The sequence below is a fragment of the Eriocheir sinensis genome, chromosome 5 (assembly GCF_024679095.1).
Source record: "Eriocheir sinensis breed Jianghai 21 chromosome 5, ASM2467909v1, whole genome shotgun sequence".
Lineage (NCBI taxonomy): Eukaryota > Metazoa > Arthropoda > Malacostraca > Decapoda > Varunidae > Eriocheir > Eriocheir sinensis.
In genome coordinates, this window is record NC_066513.1 from 4,921,290 (window position 1) to 4,945,096 (window position 23,807).

A 23,807-nucleotide genomic window follows, 5' to 3' on the forward strand; every position below is an offset into this window, starting at 1 on the left:
CCTCATGACGTGTCCATACGATCTCAGTTGATTTCTTTCTACAAATTTTATATTGATTCAATGTTCAACTCGTTTCTGACATCGTCATTCCTCAGTCTATCTCTTCGTGTTACTCCCTTTATCAAACGCAACACTCTCATTTCTTCTGCTTGTATCCTACTCTTTAGCCATGTTGTTAATGTCCAGGTCTCCGATCCATATTTTAATACTGGCCTTGAAATTGTTTTGTATATAATGACTTTGACTCTTAGTGGAATGAGTCTTTGCTTTAGTAGTGGCAACATTAATCTTAAATTGTTGGTGTAACTTTCGATTCTCTTTATTATTTCTTTTTCCATAAGACGCCTTTCATTTACTATGACTCCCAGGTACTTTTTTTAGGGGAGGCGGTGGCTGAACGGATAGCGAGACGGCCCCGCGCTCAGGAGGACGCAAGTTCAATCCCCGACCGGTGCCACAAAGCTGGGATTTTTCAGCCGCCGCCGAGTGGCTTAAAACTACCCACATGCTGTCCAGAAGACCACCTATCAACCCGGACTTTAGATTCTAGGATTAAAGATGAGCTCCGGGAGGGCAGCATGATCCAATGCAAGATGGCGCCACTATAAACACTCGCCTGTGCCAGAACGGGCTGGGTCGACCATCAGGCCCCACCGGGAAGAAGCCTTGGACCGACCATCAGGGATTCAGGATCCACCGGGAAGAAGCGTTACCGGCGCAATAGGCCAAGACGTAAAAAAAAAAAAAAAAAATTAAAATCTTCAATCAGCTTCAATTTTGTTCCGTCTATTCTTATCTCTTTTTTTTTTCTCTCTCTCTTGCTACCATCATCACTTCGGTTTTGTTGGCATTTATTTTCATTCATCTTCTCTTTAAGTCTTCGTTCCAAGCAATCAATGCATCCTGCAGAACGATTTGGGATATAGCAACCAGTGCAATATCGTCGGCATAGACCAATGTCGTCACCTCATCTCCAAATCTTACTCTCTCCATGCACCGGTCCAGTGCAAGATGGCGCACTATACACACTCGCCTGCGCCAGAACGGGTTGGGCCGACCATCAGGCCCCACCGGGAAGAAACCTACCGGCGCAATAGGCCACAACGTAAAAAAAAAAAAAATAAATAAAAATGAACAACAATAACAGAAGTGACGATATCACACCACCCTGCCCAAAACATTCAGTTACGTTGAACCAGTTGTCCTCTCTTAGGGTGGATTCTCACCGCACTAACACAATATCTGTAGAGGCTCTTTATAGCTCTAATTAAGGAGGGCTGCACCTCATATGTTGGATCCTCTAAGGTTTCCCATAGTTCTCCCCTTGGTACTGCATCAAATGGGTTTCTAGATCAGCAAATGCAATGAGTACTTGCTGATCCCACTCGCAGTTCTTTTCCAGTACAATCTTCAGTGTGAATATTGCATGTGTTATGCCTCTTTGGAGTCTAAGCAAATACTGTCCTTCTTCCAGCATATTATCCACTGTTAATCTTAATCTCTTCAAATTCCACCCTCTTCAATAATTATTTTCCAGTCAAATTTCACCGCTTTTCCATTTCTTCCCTGTCAAATTCCTACTGTCAAATTCCTTACCTCTCAAATTCCATCCCCATCAAATTACTTCCATATCAAATCCCGCCGCTTTTCAATTCCGTCCCTGTCAAATTCCATGCCTGTCAAATTGCTTTCCCTTGCTATCTTCCTGTCCTTCTTTCCTTCATTCATTAGTTTCTTCGCTCCTCGTCAGATTCCACCCTTCCCAATTCCTTCCCTGTCAAATCCCATCTATGTCATATTCCATCACTAAAATTCCTGCCGTGGACAACTGTACAGGGCAAACAAACCGGCAGAAAAAAAGTTAACATTTTGGCCACCTCAGCACTGGGCGACTCGTGGGCATTCACATTTTCAGGAGTATTCATATTTTCACCCGTGCCCCGCCGCCCAGCTTGTCACGGTTCCTATTACCATCAAAACCTCGTCTCCTGCCTCGCGTGGACGTTACATGGAGTTGTCTTTTTGTATGCTTTCGTGTGTGTTTGCTTGGTTTTCTTGTTTCCTGTCTTGTTTGTATATTGGTGTGTGTGTGTGTGTGTGTGTGTGTGTGTGTGTGTGTGTGTGTATTATGGAAGGAGGGAAGGGAAGGAGAGAGAGAGGAAGGTAAGGAAAGGGGAAGAGATAAAGAAAGAAAGCGAGAGTGCAAGTAAGAAAAAGCTAGAAGGAGTAGAGGGAAGGAAAGAAAAGAGAAAGAGAGAAAGAAAGAAATGAAGAAAGTGGGGAGAGGAGGAGGAGGAGGGAAATGAAAGAGAGACAGAAAGGGAAGAAGGGAAGAGAGGAAAGAGAGAAAAAAACAAGGAAGGATGGAGGGAATAAAGGAATGAAGGAAAAATATGTAAAGAAAAAAAAAGAAAGAGGAAAAGAAAGAAACCACACATACACACACATACACTCACTCAGAGGAAGGAAAGAAGGAAAAAGGAAAGACCATGCACATTGACACACACACACACACACACACACACACACACACACACACACGAGAGAGAGAGAGAGAGAGAATGCATTGAGCAGGAAGTATAATGAGAGTGATGGGTGGAGGAAAGAATAGGGGGAGGAGACAAAGCTGGAAGTACTTTGGAGAGGAAAGAAGAAAGAGGGGCCTTAGTGATGGTTTGGCAAGGCTTTGTTAGAGGTGGTATCAGAATTTCCACGGGTAGTGTTATGAGCCCTTTGATAGTATGACAAGACTTCTGCACCTTGAACGTAAAAACACTCATGAAAACCCGACTAACCTTCTTTGTGGCCTTGGGAAATAGTTGTAGTGGAGCCCTAAAGCTTCTGAGAATACGAATCATATATATTTCCTTGATTTTCACTGAACATATATATTTTTTAGGTCTATCCAATCACAAATGTAGGTGTTTAATATCGATGTATAATTGCTAATGATGGTTCTCGTAATAATCAGTGATACATATAAATTAGAGTATAATGTGTCGATCTCTCATTTTCTATGTGTGGTGTTGGTCTGTTGATATGTGTGTGTGTGTGTGTGTGTGTGTGTGTGTGTGTGTGTGTGTGTGTGTGTGTGTGTGTGTGTGTGTAAAAAATCATCAATTTTTCATTTCCTTCCTTCCCTCCCTCCCTCTCTCCTTTCGTTTTTCCACGCTTCCTTACTTCACTTTTCCTTCCCTCTCTCCCTCCCTCTCTCTCCTGCTCCCATCCTCCGCTCACCTCTCTCTTTCGCTCCCTCCCTCCCTCCCTCCCTACACCTCTACATTCTTTCCTCTCCTAAGTACCTCTATCATTGTCTCATTAATCTATTATTTTCTCTCCCTTCTCATTATAACTCCTCCTCCATTCTCTCTCTCTCTCTCTCTCTCTCTCTCTCTCTCTCTCTCTCTCTCTCTCTCTCTCTCTCTCTCTCGATGACACTTTGCGAACGAGGAACAATGGCATGAAACTCAAATGTAGACAAGTAAATTCAGACTGCACCAAATTTTTCTTCACCAACGTTGTAGTGCGAAAATGGAATAAGCTCCCACCATCAGTGGTCCAGTGTAACACGATTGACTCCTTTAAAAACAAGTTCGACCGTCACTTCCTTGAACTTAATATTAACTAGAGTAGAAAAGCAACGTTTTGGATCCATCTGATTAGTGTAAAATCACTTAGGTTTAAGGACAGACCACCTAGTCTGGACCATGGGGTCTGAGTGGTCTGATTTTCTATGTAATTCTATGTAATTCTCTCTCTCTCTCTCTCTCTCTCTCTCTCTCTCTCTCTCTCTCTCTCTCTCTCTCTCTCAAAAAGACACATACACGACTACACACACACACAATCACACACACACGCACGCACACAGGCACACACACACACACACACACACACACACAGGGCCGTTACTCACCCTCACACACAAGTTTACGAGGCCCCTGAACATATCACTCCCCGGACACCAGCCAGCTGCCCCACGCAATGATCTTTTCACGCCACGAATTTTAAGAGACGTTCGCCTCTTTCCTGCCCTTGTACTGCCCTTCCTTCCTTACTTGCTGTCAACTTCCTCCCTGTTCCCTCCTTATGTCGTGTTCTCAAGCTTTTCCCAGCCTCTGCACACTCCCGAGGCGTGTGTGTAGGTTGTAAAGGCGCAGTAGACTGTTAAGGAGATGCTTGTCCTGTCTTGGCCTCCTCCGCTGCAGGCACTGTTACTTCCTGCATCCGTGTCTCATGTTCCTAAGCGATTCCGCGACTCGGTACACGTTTAAGGCTTTTGTGTAAGTAGTAGGCACTCTCACAGGTTATTTCATGACAATGGTGGTCATGAAATAGTAAAAAGGCAGTGGCTGAGTAGTCAGCGTGTGGGCGCGGTGTCTTGGAGGTCGAGGGTTACCTTCCCGCTCGCCGCTAGAAGCTGCCACTCTTCAGTGGCCCAACACTACCCATATACTGTTCTGACAGCCTGTCAACCCGGAATAAGCAAAACACTCAAAAGGGGATAAAGTGAAGCTCAGGGGGGGAGGCATGAGCTAGTCAAGATGGCGCCACTATGAAACAGTTGCCTGCGTCGATGGCCAGGGGTCGACCAACATCAAGAAAACATACAAGCGATATTGCTCGAACTTTAACTAAAAAACTTTCAGGAGATTTAGCGCCATGAGCGGGGAAAATAAGCATTTCGAAAGACAATGGCCGAGTTGTAAGCGTGCGGGCGCCACATCCTAGAGGACTCGGGTTCGAGTCCCGCCCGCCGCAACGAGCTGATAATTTTCAGAGTCCGCCGAGTGGCCTAGGAATACCCAAATGCAGTCCTGAAGACCACCCATCAACCGGGACTCTAGACTCTCGCTATAAAGAGGATCAGAGATGAGCTCCGGTAGACATCATGAGGCAAGCAAGATGACACCTCTATAAAACTTGCCTGCGCCACAACAGCTTGGGGATTCGAACCCGCGTCGTCCATCACGAGGAGAATGTGGGCCCAGCACGCTGCCACTCAGCCACCGCCTAGGGAGTAAATTCTCTTTCAAACAAACGATGTTGAAGGAAACGGCTGTTTCTGCATTATTCAGCTTCTGCTGCGTTTTTTTCTATTTGTCTTACCAACTCTCTTTTGACCGTGTCTAAAGCCCCGAAGAGCTGTCCAAAATTTAAGTTGTTGTTTGCAACGTTTCGTTCCTGCCTAGGGAACATCTTCAGGCTGAATGGAGCTGGTAACTAACAAACTAACTAAAATGTTAGATAGAGTAGGGGGGGTGAAGTTAGAGATATTAGAATAAGAGACAGTTTTGGAAGATATTGCGTGAAGTAAAATAAGAGATGAGAAAGATGGCGGGCTGACCGCCTTGCTACTTTGTTAAGTATTTATTATTGGTTGTGTAGTTGCCGAAGCTTGGTGTTACCTCATTCATTATGATTTTATGGTTGCCTGTCAGCTTTTAGGTGTTGTGGGAGGTGTATTTTCTTACAGGTGGACCTCTTTCTATTATGCTTTTACTTTTCTTGAACCGTTGTGGTCTTTATTTTGTTCGTAGTTTTCTAGGAGTGATGTGAAATGAGGGCTTTGTAGTGATGTCATTTTGTGTAAGGTTCTTTCAGCTTGTCTATGTATTTGATAGTTTATTGGTTCAATGTTTGCCTCTTCATGCATCGTTTGAGTGGTTTTATTGTACGGGAATCTTTCAGTAGTTTGATGTGTTTTGGGATGTTTTTGAATCTGTATAGCTCAGATAGTGCTCCCAAGGCCTTGTTTTTTTTTATTTCTTTAATGTGTGGTTGTATCCCTCTTCTGTTTATGCTTAGTCCCAGCACTTTGCCCTTTCCAGCATATTCTATCTGTTTTCCTTCTATTATTATATTGTTTCTCTTTTTCACAGCCAGTGGTATTATTTTAAATTTATTCTTATTTGTTTTTATTTTCCATTTCTTCTCATATTCATTTATTTTTCCGATTTCGTTTTGTGTTCTTCGTGTCATCGATGCTCTTGACCTTCTTCCGTAGCTGATTATTTGCGTGATGTGATCTGCATATTGTATGGTGTAGCAGTCGATTGCTGGTGAGGGGAGATCGCTCGTATATATTGTGTAAAGTGTTGGGGATAATGCACTTCCTTGAGGGACACCTGCATGCATTGAAAAAGCTGGACCCGTGTAGTCATCCACTTTTATTTTGGCCTTTCTATTTAGTATAAAGTTGTTTAATAATATTTTTGCTATTTCAGGTAGATCGATGTGTGCTATTTCATATTACAAACCCTTCAACCACACCTAATCAAAGGCCTTGCTTACATATCTCAGCACGACGTAGCATTGGTTCTTGCGTGCTGTGTAGTGTGCTGCCGTTTCATGGATGGCTGTTAATGCAGTGTCAGCTCCCCTTCTGGTTCTAAATCCGTGGTGTGTGTCTCTTATTTTGTTTTTTGATTCTAATGTTTTCTGAGTCTGTTATTGACTATTTTCTCAAGAATCTTGCCCGTCACCTCCAGTAATGATATGGGTCTATAGTTAGTGGGGGAGGTGCTGTTTGTGCTTTCCTTAGGGAAGAATTTATTTATTGCAGTTTTAAATTTGTTAAGGAAGTAACCCATCGACAAAGAATGGTTGAAGATGTTCTTTTGTGTTAACATTGCTCTTTCTGGGAGGTGGCCTAGTATTGTCTTATTTATTCTTGTTTCTCCTAGCGTGTTATTTTTGAAGGTTCGGATAGCTCTTTTGATTTCATCCATAGTTATTATTGCATCTGTATGTTCGTGGCCCGCAATCTGCCAGTATCTGAGAGGTGGTGTGGTCTGCGTACGGGCTTGTTTGCACTGAGGTATTCCAGTACTTCATTTTCATTATCTGCATCATAGTTTATGTTTTCTTCAGGTGAAATTTAAAAAAAATTGTTCCCAGACCTCTCTGAAAGCTTCCTCTTTTCCTTCCTTGGTTGTTATTTTCCTATTGTTGACAATTAGATGTTGGTTAGGTATTTTATTTGATGATTTGAGTTTTCTGACTTGGCTCCATAAGTTCTTGGGTGTATTCTTGGTCAGTTTCGTTAGGGATTCTGTGAAGCTGCTGTCTCTGATTCTTTCTGTTTCCTGTTTAATTGCTGATTTGAGTTTTCGGTAGTGGTGGTAGTGCTGTATAGTCCATCCGAGTGTTTGTGCGTGTATTTGTAGTATCTTGAATTGATGTTGTAGGTAATGTAGTCGAGGGCTGGTAAGTCCCGCCAAGTTGCTTAAAACCACAGACATGCTGTCCTGAAGACCGCCCATCAACCTGGACTCTAGAGGAAACCGTCCAAGTGAATCAAAAAGGAGTTCCGGTGGGTAGCATGAACCAATAGAAGATGGCGCCACTATAAAACATTTGCGTGCGACATGAAGGGCTGGGGCCGACTACCATCCAGGCCCCTCAAGAAAGCCTACCGTTGCTATAGGCGTACACTTAAAAAAAAAAATATATATATATATATATATATATATATATATATATATATATATATATATATATATATATATATATATATATATATATATATACTATATAACATATGGAATATGCATCTCACGAGTTGGGGGGCTCCACTCATACAACTCTCTCGGACAGAGTGGAGTCTAAGGCTCTTCGTTTCATCAGCTTTCCTCCTCTTACTTATTGTCTTCTTCCGCCGCCATGGTTGCCTCTCTTTCTATTTTCTATCGACATTTTCACGCTGACTGCTCTTCTGAACTGGCTAACTGCATGCCTCCCCCCCTCCCGCGGCCTCGCCGCAAACGACTTTCTACTCAATCACATCCCTTTACTGTCGAAGTCCCTTATGCGCGAGTTAACCAGCATTTTCACTTTTTCATCCCTTACGCTGATAAACTCTGGAACAATCTTCCTTCATCTTTCTTTTGAAGAGGAGGGTATCAGGATACCTCTCCTCCCAAAATTGAGCTATCTTTCGGCCACTCCTCTTAACTCATTCGTGGGAGCAGTGAGTAGCGGGCTTTTTTTCATTATTGCTACCTTTTTTTCCCTCTTGAACTGTTTCCTTTACTTAAAAAAAAAAAAAAAAATATATATATATATATATATATATATATATATATATATATATATATATATATATATATATATATATATATATATATATATATCAGGTTGGCAATGATTAAATCAAATTGATTTAATCAAATGATTAAATCATTGATTTTTTTACTAAAAAAATCATGATTTTTTTTTTTTATTTTTTATTTTTTTACTAAAAAGTATTCCATAAGTTAAATGATGTGCTCCAAGGATGGTAAAGTAAAACAACCTATTATTCATTTATTCCCTTCATGGTATATACCAGTAAATAAATAAATTAATTAAATAAAAAATAAATAAAATAAAATAAAATAACGAAAAAAAATTAAAGTAATCCTACATTAAGTTTATTCACTCAGAGGCTTTCTGTGATGACCCTAGTTATGGTTTTTGTAAATGAAAACGAGTTTTGCAGCTTTCTCTATCCCTAACCTATTTCTAAGCTTAGAATGAACAAGACCAAATGAAGAAAAAATCCTCTCCACCCCAGAACTTGAGGCTGTTGTTGTAAATAATTTCCTAACCAAATCAGAAAAATAATTTTTGTCTTCAACAATCTTGCCCAAAGAAAGCCACCATGCAAGTGGTCCAGCATTAAGTGAATGAGCAGAAAACATGTATGGCTGAAATGGAGGAAGTTCTGCCTTATATATCATTATAAGAGAGAGTGCTGAAGGGCAATTTTCATTGATCCAATTCATTCCCATGTTTTCCTCCTCCATAGTTAGTTTTTTTCCCTTGTAAGCTGGATGTAGTATATTTGCTAAATAGTGAACAGGGGTGAGGGCTAGTTTCATTCGTTTCATGAAATGATCTTCAATGACAGCACTATCACCTGACCGAACTGATTCCTCTGCAAGCTTATTCTGTAAATCTTTCCACACCTCAGTAGCTTCTCCTATGTCACATCTGTCCCTCTGAACTTTATCAAGTGCTATGGCAATGAGCTTCAGAATTTTCAGCATATCTTCTGCAGATCTTTTTATGTATGTGTCCATCACCTTCCTTATAATAACTGGATCCAGTTGGTTTCTTTTTTCACCATCACACACAGATACTAATATTGGCCAGTTGTTTAGGTAACCTTCTAAGCAATCAGACAGTGTATTCCACCGTACGTCTTGAGGCACGATGAGGGTTGAACCTCCTGCGGCTTTGTATGCTGCTGAGGCTGTGTGGTTGTTCCGAAAGTATTTAACAATCTTCACAATATGTTCTTTAATGTTACCAATTTCTAAATCTTTTGCTAGCACTGACTGTGACTGACCAACTGGTGGAAAATACATGTACTGTACTGAGCTTAGGGAGTCTCTTGCTCTAATGTTGCCAACTTGCCATATGTTTTTTACTAGGTAAAAATCAGCCTCCTTTAGTCTTTACTAACTTGGGATTCAATGTATCATAATAATAACCAAGGTTAGCAACCAAACAGTAACAGAATAAAAGTAGATATTCTTCTGTGTGGTAATAATATAAAATGCTGTCATGAAAATAACTTCAGGCAACTCTGTCTGTCCTAAACCTGGTCCTGTACCAACTACAAACAAGTATTGAACACGTATGTATCAGGATCCTTGACTGTGCTCACACTTACACGCCCTAAACTCAAACTTAAAGTAACCTATGGAGATTTTCAAATATATATATATATATATATATATATATATATATATATATATATATATATATATATATATATATATATATATATATATATATATATATTTTTTTTTAATAAAAAAATCAAAAAAATCAAAAAAATCAAATAAATCAAATAAATCAAAAAAATCAATGATTTTTTGATTTTTTTGATTTTTTTAAAAAAATCAAAAAAATCACCAACCCTGATATATATATGTTGTAACCCGCAATCCCGGGTCACACAGGGGCGACGACACACTGTTTGTATTAGTGACACTTGACTTAAAATTCTAGTACTTTAGGAGTATTTAAAGGAGTTCGTAAATGGGGTGATGAAACGGTGTCGCCTTTCTTATATGTATTTTATTCTACCTTAATACTACTTAATATTACAGAGGGTAAAAATATTGTTTAAACCAGCGACTGGCTTACTAGACTCAATGAGTCTTCAGGTTTTCTTTCACTATTGGTTACTGACGTTAACACTGGTATAATATTGAGTAAAAACTCACACAATAAAGTATCATAGAAATATAATCCTAAGTAAAACTAAGATAATAGAACACAATAGATATGTTAGATACGCTTTCCTCTATGGTAATTCTTCACTCCATACTCACAGTAGCAACGATGAATGTTCTACCCATGTTGTCTAGGGAAGGACAACTGAGTGTCCAGCCACGAACAGAGTGCTGGTTAATCTGAGGTCAAGCCTGGATAAATGCTTCTTATATAGGCAGACATCGCGAGGGTAATACGTCAGGCGTGTGAGTCATACATCAAACTCACACCGAGCTCATACAATAATCTACCTAACCGACATGCTTAATTCACGCGGTGACGCAGCTTTGTTTTCATAACATTTTGTTCCGCGGCTGATCGTGTTTTGGCTTAGAGAGATAAGCGGGTGCGTTAATGGGCAATTACAATTGTGTATAGGTTGGTAAATGAACAGTGGGGACAATCATGTGTTGGAGTCCGTGTTGTGTTTTAGCGGTCGATACCGCTGTTGTCATCGGAAAATATTGCCGGTGAAGATGATGATGACACGAGTGGTGTCGCAGCCCTCGGGGCACCACATACCCCCCCCGTTAAAACCACGCCACGTCCTCGTGGCACGAAGCGGTCCGCCCGGCGGACGACCATGGAGGGCCAAGACGGGGATGGCGGGATCGTGGGGGAGGAGGCCTGCGAGACGGGACCTGAAGAGACAGAAGACCCCACCGGCGACTAATCCGACGCCGAGGAGTTGCAGCCACCCCCACCAAGGGTGTAAGGGGTCTAAGGCGGGGACGGTAGAGACGTATTCCTGGTGCGCGTGAAGTGGTGGAGGAGGTCCAGCAGGGGGCCAGAGACGACCCGGGCGACGGCGGCAGTCTTGGCCAGGAGCGATGAGACCACGTCACGTCCGATGTGGAAGGGGGCGCGATGAACCGTCAGCGGGGCGTCACCGTCCATAGTAGCAGAGGCAGGGAGGCTGAAGGCGTCGGAGTGGGCACTACAGCCCATACCGAGGCTGAGGAGACCCGTCCCGTTGATGGTCTGCCTGTATTTGGAGACCGTGCTGTCCGGGCAGACCATGGTGACCATCTGGGGAGTATCGGTAGCGAAGACCCAGCCCGCAGGAGACGGGATGAAGACCGGGGGGAAGACTCTGAGGAGAGACTTAGAACACAGCGAGAGGGCGTCTGGGCGATCGAGAACGAGAGCGATCTCGCAGCGCTGGACAGAAGTCGAGTAGACAGGGGCGACAGGGGACATACATAGAGCAGGTGGTGTTTAGTACAGCGGTCCAAGGAGTCCAAGAGCATATAGTGAGTGCGGTCTTCAGAAACCGCAAGGTAAGTGGAAAGCGTGTCGGTGTGCAGAAAATATGGCGTGCCATCAAGATGAAAAGGCAACGCGTCCATTTTAAACACATCGAACACGTCAGAGGGATCCCCTTTCATGGGGATTTGTAAGTAGAAGTGAAGGGTTCCTGAGGAAAGCGTACCTTTAGAAATAACCCTAGAGACATCTCTATACAATGCTAAATATTCATGTGCTGCAGGGAAAAGTAAGCCTGGGTAATGGAGTGACGCATTGCTGAGCACACGAAATAGTACATCATTTGGAAGGAGGAGAGGGGAAACCTGCGTTTGGGACAGCTGCTGAAAGCTTGAGATTCAGAGTATCATGATTTAGGTCACTAAGTGCCAACTGAATGAGAAGGATAGTCTCCAAAATACGCATTTCCTTCAATTTGCAAGGTTTTTAGTGAGAACTGACGGATAATAGCTGAGGCCAAAGCCGAGGCGGACTCTAGACAGGAGATGGCAGAATGAATATGACGGAGGTCCCGAACTGTGGCGTTGAGGACTTCCTGATGGAGGTTGTTGACGTCTCTCGTCTGTGGACAGAGTGTAGAGCTGGGAGAGCTTCCGTGTATCACATCTATTTGGGCCTGAGTGGCCGTACCGAAAAGGAGGTTTGCTACCGAGCCAAGGAAATCCACGGCTCCTCGCTTCTGGCGAGTCCGAAACGGGCTTCCATCTCTACCACTCATAGCCGACAGAAAGCTGTTAAAATCTTTGAATAACTTCTCAAACTCAATGTGAAAAGAGTCTAGAGTGCGCCTGAGCAGACCAACAGTGGGGAACGATTGATTCATATGTTCAATCGACCATGAAACTTCCGCTGTTAGATTTGCCACGTTGATGAGAGGACGTTGGATGTCGTCCGTCTTGATGACGACGGGGACAACATAGTACCGTCCTGTCAACAGCATCTTAAAGACTGGGGAGAAGACGAGGCCGGGACGAATGGGTTGCTCCCGGGAGGGATCAAGGGAAGACAAGGAGAGGGCAACACCCAGGATCTGTAATTATAGGGGGCATCAGTTCGTTGGGCGTTGGCTATACTCAAGAGGGTGTTCCATGACATTGGGGAGAGAAGGGGGTACCGTATTGGAGCGTAATGAGCGACTGACACAGGGCTCTGAAGGATCTGAGGGAACCAATGAGGGGACCTCTGAAACATCATAGGAGACAGGAGACGGTGAGGAGAGCTCGGAAGGAGCTGGAAAGGACAATGGCAGCGGCTCCTCGGGGAATAAGTCATGGGGAGTGGGTCCACTTACTACTTGATCAGGGAGAGGGTATGCACGCCTGACATTAGGAGAGTCATGGAAGCCAAGAGAGTCCTCGTGAACGACCTGAACATTATTTGTGTGAACTGTCTTGATCTTACCACCTCTAACATGACGCAGTCGTAAGACTACAGGGCTTATTTTTCTAGCACCCTAAAGGTCCATTGAACAAGGGCTGGAGCTTCTTTGGTTCGCCCTTTGTACAAACATGCCTTAAGTAGACCCGATCTCCTACTACCACCTGTTTGGGTTTGGATTTCCTAAACATTCTTTCTGACTCCTGCCATCCTATATCTATATTGGTCTGACATAGTTTATAGGTTGCGCGACACTAGAAGTAAATGCTTTATAGCTGTCAACATCATAACAAGGTTGGAGTTTATTCTCAAGCACTTCAAAAGGAACATTTGGGTCCCGAGAGAAAAGCAAGAAAAATGGTGAATCTTTCAGAACACGATGGTAGGCAGTGTTGTAGGCGTGTGTTGCAACCGGAAGCATTTGGTCCCAGATACCGCGATTGTCCTCGCACAAAGTTCTCAAGATATTTATTAAGGTGCCATTAGGCCTTTCTATCACACCGTTTGCAGACGGGTGATAAGGAGAGATGATCAATCTGTAACAACTGAGTCAACTCTCGTAAGAGAGTGTTGACGAACTCCTTTCCTTGATCCGTGACTAGAATCGGCGGGATGCTGTGTACACAGACTACGTTCTAGAACGCAGCTGCCACTTGGCTGCCTTCGTACGAAGGGGTTGCTACCAAGAAGCGTGACAGGACGTCTATCACTGTCAGTACATACCTATAGCCTTCGTCTGAAACAGACAAAGGTCCGACAATATCCATATGGACTCTGTCAAACGGTTGGCCAACCTCTGGATACCTCATAAGTGGAGCTGGCGGGGATCCCTCTTCTTAAACCGACAACAGACAGGACAAGATCTGACATATTGCTCCACGTCCGCCTTCATTCCCGGCCAGTACGCAAACTTGCGACAGCGTGCCAACGTAACCTTAGTGCCTCCATGCCCTGCAGGTAGCATGGAATGCGCCAAAGCTAACGCGTTAGGAATGTAGCTTGGTGGAACGATAACCAGTCTTTTCTGCTTGTTGTATTCATCGCAAACATCGCGGTAGAGAATGCCGTTCTCTACACACACTTCACTAAGAGGCAGTTTTTTGAAGTGCCTCTTAGCTGCATTTAACGTTACATTGCTCCTCTCTGCAACCTTTCTCTCGTCTCTCTCATGTACGTTACCACCGGTGGTCTGTTCAAAAGCATGCTTCAATTCTCTCAGTTCAGGATCGCGATCCTGGTGCTCCATGAGTCCAGCAAGACTCCAATGGAGAAACTTATCCTGTTTGTCATGTCCCTCCGGAGAGGCGACAGACGTGTCCTGTCCACCCGTAAGGGTGACAGACATAATTCGAGCATCCAATTCGCCTTCTATCACGTCACTCTCCTGATTCCTAATCCTTGACAAAAACTCTGCTACCATGTTGCGGGAGCCTGGGAGATAATCAATACTAAAGTCAAATTCTCCTAGAAGTGTCTGCCAGCGTGCAATCCTGCTGCTAGGCACTGTGCTTTTAACAGCCAAGTCAGTGGTCTATGGTCCGACAGGATGTGTATCCTATAACCCAAGATAAGGGGTCGGTTAGTACTGAGGCCATAGATGACTGCTAAAGCTTCTCTCTCTACCGCTGAGTAGTTACGTTCTGCTCCATTCAGGGTTCTACTAAATATGCTATGGGACGTACATTACCATTTTCATCCTTTTGTTGCAACACACCACCTATTGCCTTATCTGACGCATCTGTGGTGAGATTGAAGGGCTTCCGGAAATCCGGAAAGGCTAAAACAATGTCAGTCGTTAGACTGTTCTTTAGTGTGCTAAATGCATGCAATGCCTCTTCATTCCACTCCAGATGTGTCTTATCGTTCTTGGTTACTTTCCTCCCTTTGAGTAAATTATTGGGAGGGGATGCTATCTTGGCAAAGTCTTTAATGAATTTCCTATAAAAGTTAACCAATCCCAGGAAACCTTGAAGTTCTTTGACTGTTTTCGGAGGAGTGAGTTGTTGCTGCCTGTACCTTTGAGGGCTGAGGCTTCAAGCCAGAAGCACTAACAATGTGACCCAGATAATCTACTTGCTCTTTGAAAAGGAACACTTATCTAGTCTTAAGGACAGGTGAGCCTTCTGCAGTCTGTCCAAGACGGCATGGAGGTTCTTTAGGTGATGGTCCATGTCTTTCCCTTGTACTATCAAATCATCAAGGTATACATGTACAATTCTTCCTGTCAGACCTATGAGAACTTGATTCATGATCCGTTGATAGGCTGCAGGTGCTGTTTTTAATCCAAAGGGGACTGTTGTGAATTCATAGAGGCCATAAGGTGTCGTGAAGGCTGTCAAGTGTTTAGATTCCTCTGCCAATGGGACTTGGTGGTAGCCCTGGCGCAAATCAAGGGAGGTGAATACTTTACTTTCCCCTAACTGTTGCAAAATGAGGTTAATGTTAGGGAGTGGATGTTTGTCATCAATCAATTCATCGTTCAGAGCGCGGAAGTCGAGACAAAGTCTGACTCCACCATCCTTTATAGCAACAGGGACTAAAGGTGCGCTGTAGGGTGACGCACTAGGGCGTATAAAACCCAGGGCCTCAAGGTCCTTGAGCTGAATCTCTATTTCTTTATGATATTTTACTGGTATTGGGTATGGCTTTTGATATATAGGCTTGTCATTTTTTAGCCTTAAAGTGTGAACATAATAGGGGGTAATAGTGAGTGGCTCGTTTTTGAGAGCAAACACATCAGGATACTTGCGGGTTAAGCCCTTCAGACAGCAATTTTCCCGTTGTGAGGGTAAAAATAGCTCGTCTATCAGCTTATCGAGTACCATCTGCTTACTTGACTGGGTGACAGGCGGCTTTGTAGCTGTCTTTGTGACAGCCGCTACACATTCATTAGTCGATGATTGATAGTATTCTGAGTGACAAGAATAAATGTGTCCCATCACTTCACCTGTTGGCATCTCAATAGTTTCTTCAGTTGAATGATGAATTTACCTTTGGTTTGTTTGACGTTAGGAGTTAAGGTTACTAACCCGGGAAATAAAAATGAAGAAGGGATATCATTGGACCTTGGGAGAAATAAGGCTTGCCAATCTCTGCCTCCAGAGTGACATACGTGCCGGACGCCACGTTAATAGCGCACTGGTACTTCCTCCATCTCGTCTAAAGTAGGTTTATGATCTTCTGGATCGTCCGCAGCCAGGAATGTACTTCCACTGGGTAGGCGCCCACCATTACACTAAACTGCCCAGGTGTGTCCAGCGGTGCAGCTACCACATTTTGTCTCCACATAAATTCTAGGCCCAACAAAACTGCTGTTGGTAACACTATACCTTGTGATATTACTACAAACTTTTCTATAATTTCTCCGTGCCCAAAGTCTACTACTACTTCGGCTAGTCCTTTATTAGGGATTGAGTCCGATCTACCCCTTGGATGGAGAGAGGTTCTGTAACTAACATCTTCCCGCCTACCTTCCTAAATAAATCTTCTTCTATTAGGGACGCTCCTGCTCCTGTGTCTAGCATTGCGTAAACCATCTCCTTTTGTGCATTAGCGCCTACGCACAATCTCAACGTGAGGGCGTTGGTAGGGCCGTGGACTGCCGCAGCTCCTCGGGGGTCGTTTTTTTTTTTTTTTTTTTTTGTTCTTCTCGTGGTCAGGGTTAACCCAGGAGCTACGGGGTGAGAGACCGGCTGTGTACTCCGGGCGCCAGGCAGGAGACAGGCTGACTTCCATGTGCAATCAATCGCGAGCTACATACCAGAAACACACACATGTGTGTGGTGGGTGGCGCGTTCCCATATGGGCGTGTAGGTGGCGGCGGCGTGCGTCCTCCCCTTTGGGTTATAGGCGGAGGGGAGGGGCTTGAGACATGTTTTTGTCCGGATGCTGGGTGGAACAGACGTTCAGCACTTTTATTTCTTTGGCGATATCGGCATCGGATAGCTTCGGGAAAAGCTTTAATATACTCATACCTTTCTTTTATACCTTCTGTGGGGTCCCTTTTCTTCCTCCGTTAGGATGAAGAGAGGGAGGGGAAAGCCTCTGAGCCGTAAAGCGGTTAGTCAGGAGAGCGATCATCTCTCGTCTCAATGTCTCCAGGCGGATGAGGAAGGTGCGGATGTTTAAGTCTTCCTTACTTTTTCCCAATCCTGTCCACATCTCAATCTTTCGGTAGTGTCCCAATTTGCCTGTGTCCGGCTTTCAATATCCTCTATCCATTTCTTTGCTAGCTTATGGCATGGGAGGTTTGGTGCTTTTTCTTCTCCACCACAAAAATATACGAGACCCTGCACTCTACTAAAATCATTCAAGGTATGACGGCTAAGTAGCGTGACAAGATCATCATGGGCAAGGGTGATCGATTTTCCATCTTCTTTTTTCTGGCATTTTTTAACTCTAAAGTCTTATTCCCGTAATTCCAAGAATAACTGTCTTCTCCCTCGCTTTCGGATGTGGACATACACCAGTACAATACCAATATAAACCAATATAAATTGCAAGTTTCACCACAAGTTTCACCACATGTTTCACCACAAGTTTCACCACAAGTTTCACCACCCCACACCTGACACCAATGTTGTAACCCGCAATCCCGGGTCACACAGGGGAGACGACACACTGTTTGTATTAGTGACACTTGACTTAAAATTCTAGTACTTTAGGAGTATTTAAAGGAGTTCGTAAATGGGGTGATGAAACGGTGTCGCCTTTCTTATATGTATTTTATTCTACCTTAATACTACTTAATATTACAGAGGGTAAAAATATTGTTTAAACCAGCGACTGGCTTACTAGACTCAATGAGTCTTCAGGTTTTCTTTCACTATTGGTTACTGACGTTAACACTGGTATAATATTGAGTAAAACTCACACAATAAAGTATCATAGAAATATAATCCTAAGTAAAACTAAGATAATAGAACACAATAGATATGTTAGATACGCTTTCCTCTATGGTAATTCTTCACTCCATACTCACAGTAGCAACGATGAATGTTCTACCCATGTTGTCTAGGGAAGGACAACTGAGTGTCCAGCCACGAACAGAGTGCTGGTTAATCTGAGGTCAAGCCTGGAAAATGCTTCTTATATAGGCAGACATCGCGAGGGTAATACGTCAGGCGTGTGAGTCATACATCAAACTCACACCGAGCTCATACAATAATCTACCTAACCGACATGCTTAATTCACGCGGTGACGCAGCTTTGTTTTCATAACATTTTGTTCCGCGGCTGATCGTGTTTTGGCTTAGAGATAAGCGGATGCGTTACTAGGCAATTACAATTGTGTATAGGTTGGTAAATGAACAGTGGGGACAATCATGTGTTGGAGTCCGTGTTGTGTTTTAGCGGTCGATACCGCTGTTGTCATCGGAAAATATTGCCGGTGAAGATGATGATGACACGAGTGGTGTCGCAGCCATATATATATATATATATATATATATATATATATATATATATATATATATATATATATATATATATATATATATATATATATATATATTTTTTACAACATAGATATAGGAAGATGAAGGAAGATTGTTCCAGAGTTTACCAGCGTGAGGGATGAAAGAGTGAAGATGCTGGCCAACTCTTGCATGAGGGGTTTGGACAGTATAAGGATGAGCATGAGTAGAAAGTCGTGTGCAGCGGGGCCGCGGGAGGGGGGGAGGCATGCAGTTAGCAAGTTCAGAAGAGCAGTCAGCGTGGAAATATCGATAGAAGATAGAAAGAGAGGCAACATCGCGGCGGAATTTAAGAGGTAGAAGACTATCAGTAGGAGGAGGAGAGCTGATGAGCCGAAGAGCCTTAGCCTCCACTCTGTCCAGAAGAACTGTGTGAGTGAAGCCCCCCCACACGTGAGATGCATACTCCATACGAGGGCGGACAAGGCCCCTGCATATGGATAGCAACTGCGCGGGGGTGAAGAACTGGCGGAGACGATACAGAACGCCCAACCTCGAGGAAGCTGATTTAGCGAGAGAGGAGATATGAAGTTTCCAGTTGAGATTTTGAGTTAAGGATAGACCGAGGATGTTTAGTGTTGAAGAAGGTGACAGCTGAATGTTGTCGAAGAATAGGGGATAGGTGTTTGGAAGATTGTGTCGAGTTGATAGGTGGAGAAATTGAGTTTTTGAGGCATTGAAGGACACAAGGTTCCTTCTACCCCAATCGGAAAGGATAGCAAGGTCTGAGGTTAAGCGTTCTGCAGCTTCCAGTCTGGAGTTGTGTACTTCCTGTTGTGATGGTCTTCTATTGAAAGAAGTTGAATACTGCAGAGTGGAGTCGTCGGCGTAGGAGTGGACAGGATAGTTTGTTATGAAAAGAAGATCATTGATGAATAACAGGAAGAGAGTGGGTGATAGGACAGAGCCCTGTGGAACGCCACTGTTGATAGGTTTAGGGGAAGAGCAGTGACCGTCTACCACTACAGAGATAGAACGGCCGGAAAGGAAACTGGAGATAAAGGAACAGAGAGAGGGATAGAGTCCGAAAGAGGGCAGTTTAGAAAGTAAAGACTGGTGCCAGACTCTATCGAAGGCTTTCGATATGTCTGCCGCAACAGAGAAAGTTTCACCGAAACGGCTAAGAGAAGATGACCAAGAGTCAGTTAAGAGAGCAAGAAGTTCGCCAGTAGAACGCCCCTTGCGGAATCCATACTGGCGATCCGATAGAAGGTTAGAAGTGGAAAGGTGCTTTTGAATCTTCCGGTTAAGGATTGATTCAAAAGCTTTAGATAGACAGGAAAGTAAAGCTGTAGGGCGGTAGTTTGAGGGATTGGAACGGTCACCCTTCTTAGGGCTGTACAAAGGCATACTTCCAGCAGGAAGGAAAGATAGATGTTGATAGACAGAGACGAAAGAGTTTGACCAGGCAGGGTGTCAGCACAGAAGCACATTTTTAAGGACAATAGGAGGCACTCCATCAGGTCCATAAGCCTTCTGAGAGTTGAGGCCAGAAAGGGCATAGAAAACATCATTAGGAAGAATCTTAATAACAGGCATAAAGGAGTCAGAGGGGGGATGAGAAAGAGGAATATGCCCAGAATCGTCCAAGGTGGAGATCTTACAGAAAGTTTGAGCGAAGAGTTCAGCCTTAGAGACAGATGAGACGGCGGTGCTGCCGTCAGGGTTAAGGAGAGGAGGGAAAGAGGAAGAAGTGAAATTGGAGGAGATATTTTTGGCTAGATGCCAGAAGTCACGGGAAGAACTAGAAGAAGCAAGGTGTTGACATTTTCTATTTATAAAAGAAGTTTTGGTAAGTCGGAGAATAGATTTGGCACGATTCCGGGCTGAAATGTATAGATTAAAGTTAGTGGGAGTTCGAAGGCTCTGGAACCTTTTGTGAGCTGCCTCTCTATCTTTAATAGCACGAGAACAAGCATGATTAAACCAAGGCTTTTTAGCATAAGGAGTAGAGAAAGTACGTGGAATGTATGCCTCCATTCCAGAGACAATCACCTCTGTGATGCGCTGAGCACACACAGAGGGGTCTCTCTCCTGGAAGCAGTAATCATTCCACGGGAAATCGGAAAAAGTACATCCTCAGGTCATCCCACCGAGCTGAAGCAAAATGCCAGAAGCATCGCCTCTTCGGTGGGTCCAGAGGATGTACAGGAGCGATTGGACAGGATACAGAAATAAGGTTATGATCGGAGGAGCCCAACGGAGAGAACAGTTTGACAGAGTAAGCAGAAGGATTTGAGGTAAGGAAGAGGTCTAGAATGTTGGGCCTGTCTCCAAGACGGTCGGGAATACGAGTAGGGTGTTGAACCAACTGCTCTAGGTCGTTGAGGAGAGCAAAGTTGTAGGCTTGTTCACCAGGCTGGTCAGTGAAAGAGGATGAAAGCCAAAGCTGGTGGTGAACATTGAAATCTCCCAAGATGGAGATTTCAGCGAAGGGAAAGTGAGTCAAGATGTGCTCCACTTTAGAGTACAAATAGTCAAAGAGTTTTACATAGTTAGTAGAGTTAGGTGGGAGATAAACAGCACAGATGTATTTAGTAATAGAATGACAATGAAGTCTTAAACAGATGGTGGAAAATTCAGAAGAGTCAAGGTCGTGGGCACGAGAGCAAGTGATGTCGTTGCGCACGTAGGCGCAACATCCAGCTTTGGATTGAAATTTAGGATAGAGATAGTAGGAGGGAACAGAGTAGAGGTTGCTGTCAGTAGCCTCAGAAACCTCTGTTTCGGTGAGGAAGAGAAGGTGTGTGTGTGTGTGTGTGTGTGTGTGTGTGTGTGTGTGTGTGTATATATAAAAAAATATATATATATATATATATATATATATATATATATATATATATATATATATATATATATATATATATATATATATATATATATATATATATATATATATATATATATATATATATATATATATATATATATATATATATATATATATATATAGGCCGGAGTCGTTAGAGTCCAGATTCAGGATCCACCTGGAAGAAGCCTACTGGCGCAATAGGACGCGACGTAAATATATATATATATATATATATATATATATATATATATATATATATATATATATATATATATATATATATATATATATATATATATATATATATATATATATATATATATATATATATATATGCTTTATTAAAATCAACAGCAGATTTTGCATTATTCTCTTTATAAGTTGTTTTTTCTATTTCACGCACTGTGGCGCGGTCTTCTGGTTGTAGGTAATGGAGATCCATGTCTCAAGACGTCTTTCGGCCTATTCGGCCATCTTCAGGAGATGTTCTCTTTGCAGGTGTAGGAGGAGTGAGTGAGCTGCTTCTTCTTCTTCTTGATTATTTATCCCCTGGGGGGAAACGGGCCTTTGTCAGTTTTGACGGCCCGTGAGCTGATTTGGCGAAGTCTTATCGGGGGGTTCACCTCGGGGGCTCACATGTTGTTGGTAGGCGGGGCTATATATTGCCTCGCTGAGCCTCCGCGGTAGTGTGCGCGGCTCTCAGCCAATCATAGCTTAGCTTGGCGCTCGCTGCCTCTTTGTCGGGAGTGACGTGTCGGGTTGCTGCTGTATGTTTATTGCAGGTTTCTGGGTGTAAATTAGCACTGCCTCGGTCATTTTGAGTCTCTTGTTGTTTTTTTCTCTTGTCAATATTATGGTGTTGTCCTCCATGTGTTTCCTCCTCAGGATGAGTCCGTGTTCGCTGAGGTAATGCCTTCTTATTGCTCCATCTGTGAGGTGAGCTGTTATTCTCTTCGATAGAGTTGTTGTGGTGACGCCGATGTACCTAGAGTGTAGGCGACTGCAGTCACCAAAAGTACATGTGTGTTGGTACACGACGTTCACCTCTTGTAGTGGACTTGTTGGAGGTAGACAGCTGTTTCTCATGATCAGGTTGGCGGTTTTTCTTGATTTGTAGAAGATTATGAGATCGAGCTTGGTGTCGGGGTTGGTGGGTGTTACGTTCTTGTGGATGATCTTCTTAAGGGTCTTCTCGTCTTCTTTGTATTCTGACGACATGGTGTTCTTGTAATATAGGGTGATTCTCGACGTGTCTTTCTCTTTTGATTCAGGACTCATGAAGTTATCGAGTCGTCGTTTAATCCCGTCGTCAATTTCTTGCTGCGAGTAGCCGTTGTTGGCGAGAAGCTGGGAAACTCTCTTCAGCTCGGTGCTCGCGGCTGCCCATGTTGAGGTGTGTGTGAGGGCATTCTTGACAAAGGCGCTGATTACGCTGCGCCTATATCTTTCGGGGCATTCGCTAGCACCGTTGAGACAGAACCCGAGGTTAGTGGCTTTCACGTACACTTCTGTTGAAAAAGATGTGTCCTCACGGTGCACCATGGTGTCCAGAAATGGGAGCTTCTTATTTTGTTCTATTTCATGCGTGAAGTTTAAGCAGGAGTCGTTCTTGAATTCGGTGATTAACTCGTTGATGTGGCTCACGGTGTCAACGCTGATGAAGATGTCATCGACTTACCTCGCGTAGATTTGTGGTTTGAGTTGAGGGTGGCGTGCAAATAGCCTTTCTTCGATGGACCCCATGTAGAAGTTGGCGAAGAGGACGCCGAGGGGTGATCCCATGGCCACACCGTCTCGCTGCACGTACATCTTGCCGTCGGGTCCGTAAAATGGTACTTCTTTAGTACATGCTTGTAGAAGGAGGCGTAGCGAGGCTTCGGGAATGATGAGTGGCTCTTCGTCTTCTAAGTGGTAGATGCGTTGACAGATGAGATCTATGGTTTCGTCGACCGGTACGTTGGTGAAGAGTGATTCAACGTCCATGGATGCCATGATGTTGGAGGGAAAGGTAGTCTTCAAGAGATCGAGGAACTCTGTTGTGGACTTCAAACTGAAGGAGGCTGGTGTGAATGGTGTGATGAGTTCGTTGAGGCGCTTGGCGAGTTTGTAAGTAACTGATGGTGTCTGGCTGATGATGGGACGTAGGGGGTGGCCTTCCTTGTGGGTCTTGACGTTGCCATAAGCGTAACCCAGTTTGTGGTCGCCTTCGATGAGGGGGAGCTTCGTACTGCTGTTGTTGTTAGTCTGGCGGATGATACGGTTCAACTTTGTCTTGGTATTGTTCGTTGGGTTTCTTGTGATTCTGCTGAATTTTGTGGTGTCGGTGAGGATGGTTGCCATCTTGTTCAAGTAGACATATTTGTCAAGAATGACAAAGATAGATGACTTATCGGCCCTGCGGATGACAATGCGATCGTTGCTCTTCAGTTCTTGGGATGATTTCGGCTTGTAGGTCAGGTGATGTTGTTACCCTCTTGTCGTTCTCGAGCTTTTGAATGTCTTCGAGCAGCATTTCCAGTTCTATGCGCTTGGTGAGCGTTTTTCCTTTGCTCATGTAATGGCAGTTGAGGCCCATGTTCAGAAACTCCCGCTGTTTTTCGGTGAGGGTGATG